This window comes from Bidens hawaiensis, unplaced genomic scaffold (assembly GCF_021521415.1).
Source record: "Bidens hawaiensis isolate Kalapana, Puna unplaced genomic scaffold, B.hawaiensis_p1.1 tig00419638_1, whole genome shotgun sequence".
In the NCBI taxonomy this organism is placed as follows: Eukaryota; Viridiplantae; Streptophyta; class Magnoliopsida; order Asterales; family Asteraceae; genus Bidens; species Bidens hawaiensis.
The window spans coordinates 48569-57448 of record NW_027504918.1 but is presented as its reverse complement, the minus strand read 5'-3'; positions in this window follow the sequence as shown (position 1 = coordinate 57448).

The window sequence follows — 8880 nt, the reverse complement described above, 5'->3', positions numbered from 1 at the left end:
TAAGGATAAGGAAAAGGTGAAAAACGTTCCATATCCCGATGCTTTGTTGGCGCCATCGAAAGCGAAGATGGCATCAAAACGAGGCCCGCAACAAGAAGAAATGTGGGAAACTTTTAAACAAGTTAAAATTAACATTCCTCTTTTAGATGCCATTAAACAAATTCCCGCCTATGCTAAGTATTTAAAAGAATTGTGCACACAGAAAAGGAGTCATAAGATTCCTAAACATATTTATTTTACCGATAATGTGAGTGCAATTCTTTCGGGTGCTCTTCCACCCAAGCTACAAGATCCGGGAACGCCCATTACACCCATTCAAGTGGGCGATTTTAAAATGACTCGGGCGCTTCTTGATCTTGGAGCTAGCATTAGTATTCTCCTGGGAAGTCTATACGATCAGTATGACTTTGGACCGCTTCACGCAGCTGCCACCACGGTTGTCCTGGCTTACCAGACACCGAAACTGCCCCGAGGAATATTGACTGACGTTATCGTCAAGGTGGAAGACTTTTACTTTCCAGTTGACTTTTTGGTTCTCGATTATGTTTCAGGTGAAAGGACCAAACAACCCACGGTTATCCTCGGTAGACCATTTTTGGCTACCGAAAATGCCAACATTAATTGTAGAAATGGTACCGTTGGCATGGCATTCGGTAACTGTAAGCTGAGAATTAATGTTTTCACACGTGGAAATATTCTCCGGTCGATGACGAGTGCTTCCTAGCCGATGTCATTGACGAGTGCATCCCGCTATACGACTCTGTCGTCAGTTCGGATGGCACAGCGGAGACGTGTTTTTTGTTTGACAGGTTACAGGTGGAAACAGACAAGTTGCTGGAAGAGGAAGAAAAACAAATGGAGATCGCAGCTGTGCGAGGAGACCGTCCACCATGGTCAGTTCAGGTGGAACCGCTTCCCGAGAAGATTGATACCGGGTTGAAACCATCAATGCTGGAAGCACCGAAAGTCGAGCTGAAAGAGCTCCCAAAGCATTTAAAATATGATTTTCTTGGTAAGAATAATACATTGCCTGTTATTATAGCTTCTAATTTATATGTTAAACAGGAAAATGCTTTGATGGCGGTGCTGGTTGCGAATAAAGAAGCAATCGGGTGGACGATAGCAGATTTGAAGGGAATCAGTCCCTCAATCGTGATGCACAAAATCTTAACAGATCCGACTGTCAAACCCGCGCACTATGCTCAGCGAAGGTTGAACCCGAATATGAGGGAAGTGGTGAAGAAGGAAGTGCTGAAATGGTTAGATGCGGGCATTATCTTTGCCATATCAGGCAGCACGTGGGTGAGCCCGACACAGACAGTACCGAAAAAGGCGGGCATCCAAGTCGTCAAGGATGACTCAGGTAACGAGGTCGCCACCCGGCCGGTAACCGGGTGGCGCATTTGTATTGATTATCGTAAACTGAAAGCGACAACATCAAAAGATCATTTTCAGCTTCCATTTATCGATCAAATTGTCGAAAAGCTATCTGGTCAAAAATTTTATTGCTTTTTAGACGGGTATAACCAGATAGCTATTCATCCTGAAGATTAGGAAAAGACTACGTTTACGTGCCCGTACGGTACATTCGCGTTTAGGCGAATGCCATTGGGGTTATGTAACGCCCCCGCCACCTTTCAGAGGTGCATGATGAGTATCTTTTCAGATATGGTGGGGGAGTCTTTGGAAATTTTCATGGATGATTTTTTGATTTTCGGCACATCTTTCGAGTCATGTTTAAACCAACTCGAAAGAGTTTTAAAAAGATGTGTCGAAACGAACTTGGTTCTTAGTTGGGAAAAGAGCCATTTCATGGTCCAAGAGGGAATTGTATTGGGCCATGTTGTTTCGAGTCATGGGATTGAGGTGGACCAAGCTAAGGTCCAAGTCATTTCCACTTTACCTCATCCCACCAATGTCAAAGGCATTAGATCATTTCTGGGGCATGCCGGGTTTTATAGACGGTTTATCAAGGGTTTTAGTGACATTACCAAACCCTTATGTAATTTATTGCTTAAGGATGCCCCGTTTGACTTTAATGATGAATGTGCTAAGGCTTTTGACTTTTTAAAATTGAAATTAGTTGAAGCCCCGATCTTGCAATCACTCGACTGGAGTTTACCTTATGAAATAATGTGTGATGCAAGTGATTATGCAGTCGGGACTATTTTGGGTCAACGAGTTGACAAGAAACCCGTTGCTATATACTATGCAAGTAAAACCCTCTCGGATGCTCAATTAAATTATACCACAACCGAGAAGGAGTTACTAGCAGTAGTATATGCTCTAGATAAATTCCGATCTTATATTTGGGGTAGTAAAGTTATTATATATTCTGACCATTCTCCTGTCAGGTAACTCATGGATAAAAAGGATGCAAAACCGAGGCTTATCAGATGGGTTTTGCTGTTGCAAGAATTTGATTTAGAGATTCGGGACAAGAAAGGGAGTGAAAATGTTGTTGCAGATCACTTGTCCCGAATTATGGCGGAAAATGGGAACACAGATGGGCCCATTAACTAGTCCTTCCCGGATGAGCATATTCTGGCAGTTTCACTATATCCCTGGTTTGCTCATATTGTTAATTTTAAAGTTGCAGGTGATTTACCAGAGCATTAGCCGAGGAGAAAGAAGAAACAGTTGATGTCCCAGGCTAAACAGTACATTTGGGACGATCCAGATTTGTTTAAAATCGGCGCAGATCAGATGATCAGACGATGCATATCTGAGGAGGATGTCAGAGCGGTGTTGGAACACGCACATTCGTCTGCGTGTGGTGGTCATTTTAGTGGCCAGAAAATTGCTCGAAAAGTTTTAACGAGTGGTTTCTTTTGGCCATCTTTGTTTAAGGATGCTCACGAGTTTGCGACACACTGTTTAAAGTGTCAAAAACTCAGGAGCATTTCTAAGAGAGACGAGATGCCCTTGAACCCGATCCTTGTTGTTGATATTTTTGACGTTTGGGGGATCGATTTCATGGGCCCGTTTCCTAATTCGCATGGTAATCTGTATATCCCAGTGGCCGTTGATTATGTGTCTAAATGGGTCGAGGCAATAGCCACTAGGACAAATGATCATACAGTCGTTTGAAATTTCGTTCAAAGTAATATTTTTCGAGATTTGGAGTCCCCCGAACTATCATAAGTGACGGGGGATCTCATTTTAAGAATTTTAAATTCAGGAAATTGCTTAAACGATATGGTGTTGACCATAGAATAGCAACTCCTTACCATTCCACAAACGAGTGGACAAGTTGAGGTTTCCAATAGGAAAATGAAACAAATTTTGTAGAAAATCGTTCGGGCAGACAGAAAAGATTGGTCAACTAAGTTAACCGATGCTCTATGGGCCTACCGAACTGCTTATAAAACGCCAATTGGAACCACTCCTTATAGACTTGTGTATGGAAAGGATTGCCATTTACCGGTTGAAATTGCACAAAGGGCGTTTTGGGCTACTAAACAGGTTAATATGGATTATGATGATGCAGGTAAAGCGAGGAAATTGGCTTTGTGCGAGATCGAGGAGTTGAGAGACGAGGCATACGATTGCGCGTCCGCTTACAAGGCAAAGATGAAGAAAGTTCATGATGCTAATATCCGGTTGAAAAACTTTGAAGTTGGTCAACGAGTGTGGTTGTACAACACGAGAATGAAACTCTTCCCAGCAAGTTAAGAAGTAAGTGGACGGGCCCGTACTCGATTGTAAGAGTAGGGAATCATGGTCAGTACGAAATTGAAGATTTTGATGATCATTTGAGACAAGTGGTAAATGGCTATAGACTGAAGCCATATTTGGAGATGAAGGACATACATTAGCTGTATGAGGAATCGGTGAATTTTATTGTAACTTCACCGGTTTATGAAGATAACTGAGTTCGAAGCATTGTCGAGTTGTAGACTTTAAATTCAGCGCTTACGGGAGGTAACCCGGGGTTTGTAAGTGTCTGTGCTGTTTTGTTTTTATTTTATTGAGTCTTGTACTTAGTGTCGTCTCGAGTTTTGTGCAGTAAACGCCACGTGTGAGGAAGCTCGTTGAAGATTGGGAAATTAGAGAAATTCGGTAAACATTGGTTTAGCACACGTAACTCCAGGTATGTAAAGGTATTTTGAGTTTTTCACGTGTCTAGGGTGATGTCGGGATGCCAAAAAGCTTCATTTTAATAAAATATTGATTCTGCCATAGAACCCATCGCGGTACGCGATGGGATTCTTTTTACCTCCATCGCGATACGCGATGGGGTGTAAACCTTAATTTTCTCATTTTGGGTGGCGGTACGCTCCCACACACATTTTAACCCATCGCGTTACGCGATGGGTCTTGAAGCTCCGCCTGACCCAGTTATTTATAAACCCCTCTTTCTTCTCTCTTCTTTCTTTCTTTCTTCTTTGTCTTCTCTCATTCCCGTCTTCCCCTTTCCGGCGAACCACCACCCCTGCCACCTCCGAACCACCGTCATCATCATCCATCAATCTCGCCACTCAATCACCACCACCTCCGTCTCTCTCCTCCGCCGAACCCAGTCACCATCACCACCCATCCACCACCGCACACAGTCCACTAACCACCACCACCCGCCTTCTTCTTACCACCGCCGTACCCCCTTTCCGGCCACCACCACCTCCAGCAACTGCCGTCTATCCACCACCACCTGCCACCCACTGTTATTATTATTCCTCAGTTAACCGACGTTAAGGTATGTTAATTTTAGATGCTTATTTTAATTCGGAGTCATTATGGTTATCGGGTTATTATTGGGTTCATTTGGGTTGGATAGTCGGGATGCTAGGTTTGTTAGGGTTATTGGGTGTGTCGGGACGTTAGTTGGGGTTATTAATAGTTGCTTCAGGTTTGCGGCTATCGGGTTGTCGGGTTGGGAAAGTAAGGCCGTTTAATCGGGATGTTGGTTTTGGTTGAATGTGATTTTATGGCGAAAACGGGTTTTCAAGTTCAAAAAAAAATTAATTAAAAATCATTATTTTATTATTAAAGTAATGATAGTTACAGATTGATATAAAACGTTAATTTCTGAACTTCATTTATTAATATTCTATTCATAAAATCCGATTTGGCATATTAGTCATCGACATGTTCAGTGTTGCGTTATACGTTATTCGAGACAGTTTGTCAGTTTGTATTTTAGCTAGTTAGAGTCAGTGGTTTGCTTTTTTTTTTTTTTGTCGTGTCTTTTAGAGTCCGGTTGTTTTAGAGTCTGTTTGTCAAGTGTCGAGTAATGTTTGTTTGTGGGTTGTTAATCGAGTCTCGGGAACACCTTGATTGTTTAAATTGTGAATGGATTCCCGCCCGTACTCAATCTCCATTCGGCGCGGGTTAACCTGGTTTTGAGAAATACGCACAGGGTGTCCCCGAATTTTTCGTCTTTATTTAATTATTTTTAGTATTTTATTAATATTTTAATATTATTTTATTATGTGGGACGACCGCGAAAGAAATGCTATACGGTTGTCGCCACATTGACGTTGACATATCTAATTTGCATGTTTGATTTTGCAGGTATGTCTGATGCACCAGAGTCCTCGCACCCGGCGCAAGAGGCAGCAGACTGATCCTCGTGTCATCCGTTGTGACAGTGATGGGGTGCAGATAGTCGACGACATCGAGCCAGCAGATATCATGGGTGATGGACGTATTCCTCATCACGTTCTCCGATTTTATCTCACATCAGAGAAGTACACCAGATTGCAGCGGATCTGACAGATGCAGCTTCTTCACCACCGTTCATTTGATTGGACATTGCTGCGTCAGTTGGAGATTGACACCCAGGTACAGCCACTATTGACTGCTCCGTGGGCAGATGTGCTTGCGTGTGACTCGATTCAGTACTGGCTAACGGAGGCCCAGCTCGGCCAGTATTGGGCGGAGATCGCCGACGGGGCCCACTCCAGTGATGTTGTGGAGTCGTCTATTCGGGACCCCGTCCATCGCTACATTCACAGGATCATTGCCTGTACTCTCGTCGGCCGACATTCGGGCCACGAGAAGTGCAGCAACTTAGATCTGTTGTGCTTATATTCTATTCTTGGCCAACGACCGGCCAATGTGGCGATGCTCCTACTCACGTCATTCGCTCGGGGTAGCAGACTACAGGGATCCTCGGCACGTTTACCCTTAGGGCCTTACATTACGAGGATCGCCGAGCGGCTTGGAGTTTTTGAGCGTTATCCGACTAAATATTTTACGCGGGGGCCACCTATAGGCGTTTTTGGGATATTGGAGGCCCGTCGGGCCGGGATCGTTGAGGAGCATGATCCAGTAGCTTTAGTACCGGTCCGACAGGGTCCACAGGCACCACCACCAGAGGGGTCAGAGGCTGCAGTTTCTCTACAGAGAGGTATTCCGACACGCCGTCAGCGTGGTCCGACTCCACATATCATGCTACCTTAGCAGCAGCATTCACTCCAAGAGACATCAACCCCGTCCTCACGCCAGCTAGCAGCCCGTCACATTGGCTATGATATATCAGTGGCAGTCGGAGATCCTGGAGGAGGCTCGAGCCCATCGACAGGAGGTTCGGGCCGAGATGGAGGAGGCCCGAGCACAAAAGCTGGAGACACGGGCCCATCTGACCCGCCATGATGACTATTTTCGTTTGTTATTTGTCTCCTCGCAGGTACCGCTCCCGCAGTCATTGATTATCACAGCGGAGCAGCCTGTGGATCCGCCAGAGGACATTGCTGGCGATCAGCCGCAGCAGTAGATTTTTGGGTTACCTTTTTACTTTATTTTGTTTTTATTATTCTCATGGTTTGTATTATATTAATATTATATTTATGGGAATACTGAATGGGTAACCGGTTGGGTGTATAAGTTTATATATCTTTTGATTGCTGCTGTGTTTGATTTATTTGTATATTTGTTGTAACCGAACTTTGTGGGTGTTGTTCGCTATAAACCCTCATGAGACCCCACTCGTCCTCCCGGGCTACCGGGGGGTTTACAGGGCTTGTTGTATACGCTAAATGCAATCGTGACTCCTATGAAAGTGAGTTAGGTCTTTTAACGTTTTTAACTAATTTAACAGAATTTATTATGAAACGAATTAATTGTGCTCGGTAATTGTTTTAATAAATTTAACAAATATTCATTTTCATAACTCTTAAAAGACCTATGTCTTACACTTGTGAGAAGCTTGCTTCTACACGTCACGAGATTTTGTAGGTTCGATTGTCAGTTTGGTAATTGGATGAGACGAGAGAATACGAGTGTTATGAGAGTTAACGAGCCGACTGGTCCTTCTCCAGTCACGTTGATATCAGGTGATTTCAGTTTCTTAATTTAATTTTGTTATTATTTTAAACGTTAAAAGTGTAATTGTTTAATTGTTAGTAGAACCGCCACACATAAGCCCCAAAATTTTATAATTGCTTAATAGTCAAAAGTCAATTTCAACCCCGTCCCTCAAATGTTCATTAATTGTTTTATCATTTTTAACTTTGAGGACAAGGTTAAGTGTTCTTACATTGAGGAAAATGTAAACCTCAAGTGTGGGGATGGGGGAAATTTGAAAAATGTTAGCCCGATAGTACCTCGAAGAGAGTTCAGAAATTAAAGTTATTAACTGTTAATTATTGCCATTAATGCCAAGTTATAGGTTTCTATCATGGTTGGTTTGTCAGCTTCTCATTATTCTTACTCACAAATGTTTTTATAACGAGAAGTTGAAAATGGGGTCGTTTAGGCGGGGATAACGAGTCAAGGGGACGGGTATACATGTTTCATATCGGCAACCCATTATTCCAAACATATTGTGAGATGCCCCCCTATACTTAATACATATACTATGTAATAGATATAAAACATGTCTTACACCATTGATTGAGGGAAACCAGTATGTTTTACAGAGTTAGAACTTGCTTGTCACATGCTTATCGAGATCTTAATACCACGACCTGTATGGAGATTAGGACTTTAGAAAACCTTTACATACACTTTTCCTCCACTAAATAAATTTCCTTACCCGACATTGTCCCCCTAGGAGCCCGTTTGGACCTCAGTCCTGTTTATTTGCTAAACCAGACATTACACACCATTTTAGCCTTGGCCTTCATTATATTGTAACCTTGTGTAGGCATGTTCAAAACGGTTTGGGACTAGGAACCGGAACCGGTTCCTAACCGGTTCCTATATTCAAAACCCCCTTTTAAACCGGTTCCAGGCTCGAACCGGTTAGGGAACCGAACCGGTTCTCCCACCCTCGGACCCCTAACCTATCTAACCGGTTCTTACCGGTTCCTAACCCGGTTCCTATACCGTAACCGGTCAAAAAACGGCTATTTTTGACCCCAACGGTCAAAAAACGGCCAAAAAAACGGTTAGGAACCGGTTCCGGTTCGGTTCCGGTTTCAGAACCGGTTCTGGTTCGGTTCCGGTTCCTACCCGCCCCCACTCAGAAAAGCAAGAACCGGTCACGGATCATCGGGTTGAATCAGATAGGGTCCGGTTCCTACAAAAAACGGGTAGGAACCGGTTCGGGTCCACCGGTTCGGTTCCAGGAACCGGTTTCGTTGAACATCTCTAACCTTGTGTGATGAAATCTAGTTCGTTATCGAGTTGTATATAGTCAGTTGCTGAGCATAGTACACAATGTACGTATGTCTCGGTTGAGTTGTAAATATGTGTTTGTCAGAGTAGTGTAATTATTTGCTTCAGTGTATTGTCTGTCAGTTGGTAAAAAAAACAAATAAATAAAAAAAATTCCGCAAAACGCCAAAAAGAATGGCACTTCTTATCCACTTATGTAATTAGCAGTCTGTTTGTTTTTTTTTTCAGTTGTCTGTGTATTTGTTTAACTGGGTTTCATCCACCTTAGTCACTAAATATGCCTATACCACACCCAACCTAAGCCTCAGCAAAACCCTA